Source organism: Leucopleurus acutus (genome assembly GCF_964270905.1).
Source record: "Leucopleurus acutus genome assembly, chromosome: 17".
Lineage (NCBI taxonomy): Eukaryota > Metazoa > Chordata > Mammalia > Artiodactyla > Delphinidae > Leucopleurus > Leucopleurus acutus.
Window position 1 is genome coordinate 45,738,138 of NC_139159.1, and position 6,320 is coordinate 45,744,457.

A 6,320-nucleotide genomic window follows, 5' to 3' on the forward strand; every position below is an offset into this window, starting at 1 on the left:
ACAAAGGAGGCGCGCCCTGCGGAGGCCGCGCCCGGGCCGCGCCACAGCCACTTCCTGCTCGGTGCCCTGGCGAGGCGGGCGCGCCTGGGCCACTGGCTCCCGCTCCCGCGCGGCGCCAGGTTCCCGGAGGAGCCCCGCGCTCTGCGGCCTCCCGGGGCGTCTCGGCTCGTTCCGCATCGTCCCGCCGCCGGGCACGGGCGAGCAGAGGCCTCACGGGCCCGAAGAGGGAGAAGAGCCGCGCCCCTCTGCGCGCCGGGTCCGCACCTGTCGGGGCCAAAGCCCTTCCAGCCCCAGCGGCGCGGAGTCAACACTTATCGAAGTGAATAGGTGTGAAAGGAGACATTGGCGAACCCAAAGCAGCCACCTTCACTCCGCCTGTACCTGGCAATCCAGCTCTCTATCTCAGATGCAGTGTTTCTCACTTGTATTTTTAAAATGGTTCGCATATGGAAAAGTCCCGAGTTCCCGGAAAATATTGTAAGCGACATGAGAATAAAGATCGGAGAGATTAAATCTCAGTGCCAACACTTGATAGAGCCTTAGCAAATATTCCTAGAATGAAAGAAGGACTCTCCAGTGGTAGCTGGAGGACCCTGACGTGTTTTGGGGATTGGATGGGGTTTCCTTCAGATGGAACCAGAAGGACATGCTGAAAAGTTGCCAGCCACTGCATATAAGAATTTAGGTTGGGAGATAATTGTTAATGGTCTTAAGGAACTCTAACCAGATGTTCTGGTTTTATCTGTATTCAAATTCTACTGCGTTACTACAGATGATGTTAAGTACCTCTCACCTTGAGCACTCTGTGATTCTGTATTGTTGCCTGAAGCCCTGGAACTTGCAGTTCTTTGTTCGCACGATGCTGAGCTTGTTCTTAAATAATGTGCTATGACTGCCATGACTTCATGAAACAGAGACCTTCAAGAAGAGAGAATTGCTGCCTAGCGGGGAACAGCGAGAAATGTTCTTAGGGAAATGTGCAAATGAGAGAAGAAAATGAGAAAAAAATCATTTCAGATAGAGAAAAAATAAGACATCTCCGAGATTGTATAGTTTCTTGCTGGAGCACCCAAAATGTTCAGTGAACAGTTAATATGGTAGCTATTTCCAATTTTATGGCTCATTTATTTCAAATAAGTATCTGAAGGAAAAACTGTCTATTTTTAATATTTTCTGTAACATTATATTACATTGTATATTGGAGGCTTTATTAATGCTTCTTTCCTTGAGATGGTGTAGGGTACAAGGAACAGAATATCCAAGTAAAAGTGGCTTGAACAATAAGCATCTGTTATCTCCAAAGGGAAGGTGACTCTGTGTGGTTCTATGACGTCGTCACCTCCATCTTTCTGCTCTGCCATCTCTGAGGTATTGCCGTGTCCCTATTCGCGGTGGCAGCTCCAGGCATTACATGCAAACACGATCATATTTAGAAAAGAAGCGGGGCTTTTCTTCTTACACATCTTTTTATTAGAGAGGGAAACCTTTTCCAGAATCCCCTTAGCAACCTCTCCCACCAGGTCCCATTAGCCAGGACTGGGTCACATGCCCGTATTCTACCTGCCAGGGAGGCTGGGAAAGTGATTGTCAGGCATTTCCAGCCTTCGGAGTGGGAGGCGAGCTCTGCCGGCAGGGAAAAACCGGGCTGGGGTAGGAGGGCACCACCGGCAGAGCTTGTCACAGCCAGTCTTTAGGGTATTCTATCACCCATATTGTAACCAGTCATACAGTCTGTAATGAGCAAAATAATAAACGGTTTGTGTTACTTTCCTGTTTTTTAATTTATTTTTTGCGGTACGCGGGCCTCTCACTGTTGCGGCTTCTCCCGTTGCAGAGCACAGGCTCCGGACGCGCAGGCTCAGCGGCCATGGCTCACGGGCCTAGCTGCTTCGCGGCACGTGGGATCTTCCCGGCGCGGGGCACGAACCCGTGTCCCCTGCATCGGCAGGCGGACTCTCAACCACTGCGCCACCAGGGAAGCCCCCTACTTTCTTGTTTAAAAGACTTCCAAACCTGCTCACTGACGCAGTGAAGTTCACACTTCTAAGTCTGTCAATATGAGACCCTTTATGATCTGGCCCACATTCAGCTCATTCCCATTTTATTTTTAAATTAAAAATCAGTTTCTTGGCATTTGTTTAAAAACCTTTAATTTTGGAGGAAGATGGCACTCGGTGCAGAATAGGTATGATGTCTAGCCTGTGATGTGCTATTCTCCAGATTCCAAGGTGTCGCTGCTGTTGCCGTGACTGTCGTAGTGTGTGCGGGTAGTTGAAACAAAGAATTCGTGACCAGTGTTCCTTCCCACACAGTTCAAAAGGAGGCGGCAGGAAGGCCGTGTGAGCTATTTTGGTCCCAGCAGTGTAGGCAGAGCTGGAGGCTGTTCCGGGCATTGTGATGGCCTCTGCCTTTTGCAGGGTTTCTTCAGGGGATATTCTGTTCACTTTACAAGATGCCCAAAGCCTTTGATCAATCTTCTGTCCTCAACTCTGGAACGGTGGAGGTCTGTCTTCCTCAGTTAATTCAAAGAATTCTATTCTGGGGCACATCATTTGAAGCTCAACTTCACTGCGAACTTCGAGAGCAGGGTTACATTTTGCTTGGGATCACTCTCTTGCAGTCTCCACGAAATAGGTGGTGTTTTTTTTTTTTTTAAGTTGAGAATTATGTTTTATTTTTTTAAGTCTTTATTGAATTTGCTACAATATTGCTTCTGTTTTATGTTTTGTGGCCCCGAGTCATGTGGGGTCTTAGCTCCCAGCACCCCCTGCATTGGAAGGCGAACTCTTAACCACTGGCCCACCAGGGAAGTCCCTAGTTTTTATTTTAAATTCATCTTCAGCATGAATCAGTCAACACTAGTTTCACTAATGATGAATGTCTAAGGGGATAAAGTAGTTATTAAAGATTATTTCAGGTATCTTACATCATATACAAAAGCCAACTTCAGATTAAATACTTTAATGAGAAAGGTAAAACTCTAAATCTTTTAGACTAACCAGATGATCTCTACAACTGGAAGTATAAACAGTCTTTAAAGTGCAAATGCTAAAGGCAGATGGTCTGGGTTCAAATCCTGAGTCCACTGCTTATTTACTGCGTGATATTGATCAAATTGCTTAGTTTCTCTGTGTCTTACATTCATCGTCCATGAAAGGGAATTAAGAGTACTGAAACACAGATAGTACTCAGTAAATGGTGTTTACTATTTATGACCTTAGGATAGAGAAGGATTCCTTAAACAAACAGAAAAAATGCAAACCACAGAGGAGAAGACTGACACATACAATTACAATAAAATTAAGAACTTTTGGAAGTGTCACAGAGCCGCTAGTTGGCGAACAGCGCGCTGTCCGCCCAGTCCCCGCGTCCCCGCATCCACTGTGGCCATGGCCAGTGAGGAGCTAGCGAGCAAGTTGCAGCAGTGACTGAAGTGGGAGGAGGTGGACGGCGGGCTCCAGCCTGCGCCCCGAGCCGCCCCAGTCCCCGAGCCCCAGCCGCAGGCGTCTGCCTGGGCGCCCACGGCCAGAGCCCACGCGGAGCTGAGCGCACAGCTGAACCGACGGCTGGACGTCAATGAGGGCGCGGCGCGACCCCGCCGCTGCAAGGTCTTCCACCTCTACTCCGAGTTCCCGGAGTTCAGCCACCGCCTCATCAAGGACCTGGAGAGCATGTTCAAACTGTACGATGCCGGAAGGGATGGCTTCATCGACCTGATGGAGCTGAAGCTGGTGATGGAGAAGCTGGGGGCCCCCAGACCCACCTGGGCCTGAAGAGAATGATCAAGGAGGTGCACGGGGACTTTGATGGCAAACTCAGCTTCCGTGAGTTCCTGCTAATATTCCACAAGGCCGCAGCAGGGGAACTACGGGAGGACAGTGGGCTGATGGCACTGGCGAAGCTTTCTGAGATCGATGTTGCCCTGGAGGGCGTCAAAGGTGCCAAGGACTTCTTTGAAAACAAGGTCCAAGCCTTGTCCTCTGCCAGTAAGTCTGAAGCGGAGCTAAAAGAGCAAGATGAGTGGAAGCGGGCAGAAGACAAGAGGAAGCTCCACCAGGCAGCCTTCCGGGAACTCAAGGCCACTTTCAGTACATAGTTGGGCTGAGCTGGACCTGTGTCCACAGCTGTGCCTCACAGATGCCCCAGGGAGAGCTGGCCGGGCACCCTCGCCCCTGCTGAACCTTTGCCCCGACAAGCCTCCACAACCACCACCCAGTGCAAACTCCTTAACCTCATCAGGGTGGCGGGGGGCGGCTCTCGCCTTCATTTGGGAGCCCCTCCCAGAGGGTCCAACGGCCCCCCTCAAGTCCCTCTCCTGCTCACCTTCCTTTGTCCTTCTCCATAGCCGGAATGTGCCTCTACTTGGCAACCTTTACTTCTTCCTTTTATCTTTCCCCCTCCACATCAAAGAGTGGTCTGCTGTGTTAATTTGCACAGATACTTCTTTCTTTGGTGGTTCTCAGAGGAGATAGTCCCTGGAGGCCTATGATGTTAATGTTGCCCATTTTCTTGCGTAATCCTTTTCTGTGACTCTTCCTGTCATGCCCCTCTCTCCTTTGTTTCCCATCCAACTTCCCTGTTCTCATTCTTAGCCTGATCCTGCCAGGTGCTTTTGCATCTTCTGTCCTTTGATGACGCTGAGGTTTAAGCCAGCCCAGGCTCAACCACTGCCTGTCCCCTCTCCAATAGGAGGAAGGGCATGCTGCTGAGATGACACAAAATAGTGAAAAGATAGGAGATTCTGTTCCTTCCCATCACCTTTCTCCTGTCCTCTTAGCATTCCCCCTAGATCTATCCTTTTCATTCTTCTTCCCACTTCAGCCTTTTTTTCCTACCCCTAAATACTGTGCTACTTAACTGTAAGAATGATTATAAGTAATATTAATGAGTAGAAGAATTCCCGTTAACTCTGACTACATGCAAATTATATTACAGTAGACCCCTGACATTCCCAAGTGACAAATCCAGAGCCTTCCAAAATCCCAAAAGTCATGACCCTCTTCACCATCTAGCCAGTGTCCAACATCTGCTCTAAGGTGCTGAGGTGAAGCTGTTTTTTAGCATAAATTTTTATATATTATGAGTTCTTGGGATTTCTCACAAATATCAGGGGTTTGTTGTATTTTATAAAATAATTTCTAACATCGTATTTATTTCTTCTCTTTTTTTTTTGCGGTACGCGGGCCTCTCACTGTTGTGGCCTCTCCCGTTGCGGAGCACAGGCTCCGGACGCGCAGGCTCAGCGGCCATGGCTCACGGGCCCAACCGCTCCGCGGCATGTGGGATCTTCCCGGACCGGGGCACGAACCCGTGTCCCCTGCATCGGCAGGCGGACTCTCAACCACTGCGCCACCAGGGAAGCCCGATTTCTTCTCTTTTTTAACTGCTGTCTCTACAAAAAGAAAACATCTTTTTGTACCTCCAAACGTTGGTAAAGATGTGTAGCATCAGAAACTACTATTCATTGCTGATGCTATAGACATTGGAAATAGTCTGACATTGTTTGGTAAAGATGAAGGTGCACATATGAATTTCACTCTTATGAATATATCCCAGAGAAACTTCTGTATGTGGATAGCAGAATTGTACAAGGATAACAGCACTCTTTGTAAAAACAAGTAAACAAACAAACAAACCTGGAAACAGCTCAAGCATCCATCAACAGGAGTAGTGGACAAATGAACTTTGATACATTTATATGTTGGAATACAATACATTGTTTGAGGACATCCATACGTGAGAAAATCTAAAGAAAAGCAAGGGAATGATAAACACAAAATTTGGATAGTGGTTCAATGGTATTGGCAAAGTTCTATTTCCTAAACTGGGCAATGGACTACCTGGGCATTCATTGTATTATTATTCTTAAAGATATGAATTTATGTGTAATATGGCATAACTTTTGTACTATTATATATTTTATAACTAATACAAAAGACTAATTCAGGAATAAAAGCATGGTTTTGTGGTCAGAGTTTCCAAAATTTCAAGGTCCATAGACCTAGATTTAAGTTCAGTCTTCTGCTCTTTATCACCTACATGGCTTTGGACAAATTCTCTGAGATTCAGTTTCCTAATTCATAAAGTGAAAATAATCATATTTATCTCAAAGTCTGTTGCAAACTTTCAGTGATGGGTAATATGAGTGAAAAATCTTATAGTTCAGTTCAGTTCACCAAACATTTACTTTGTGCAGGAGCCAAAGACACAAGGATAAATGAAACATGGGCTCTGTCCCTAGGAGATTGCATCGTAGTGAGCGGGTAGGCAGGTAAACTGGTAAACTCACGTTAACTTCTGCCTGAGAGCTAGGAGAGAGC

The 6,320-nt window shown here is 47.2% G+C and overlaps 1 pseudogene across 1 annotated transcript; it reads left to right on the forward strand.

The window, feature by feature from the left end:
• The first annotated feature begins 3,389 nt into the window (after nt 1-3,389).
• On the forward strand, nt 3,390-4,096 carry LOC309974500 (EF-hand domain-containing protein D1-like; annotated as a pseudogene). Its single transcript has one exon. The product of its transcript is annotated as an EF-hand domain-containing protein D1-like (transcript).
• The last annotated feature ends 2,224 nt before the right edge of the window (nt 4,097-6,320 follow it).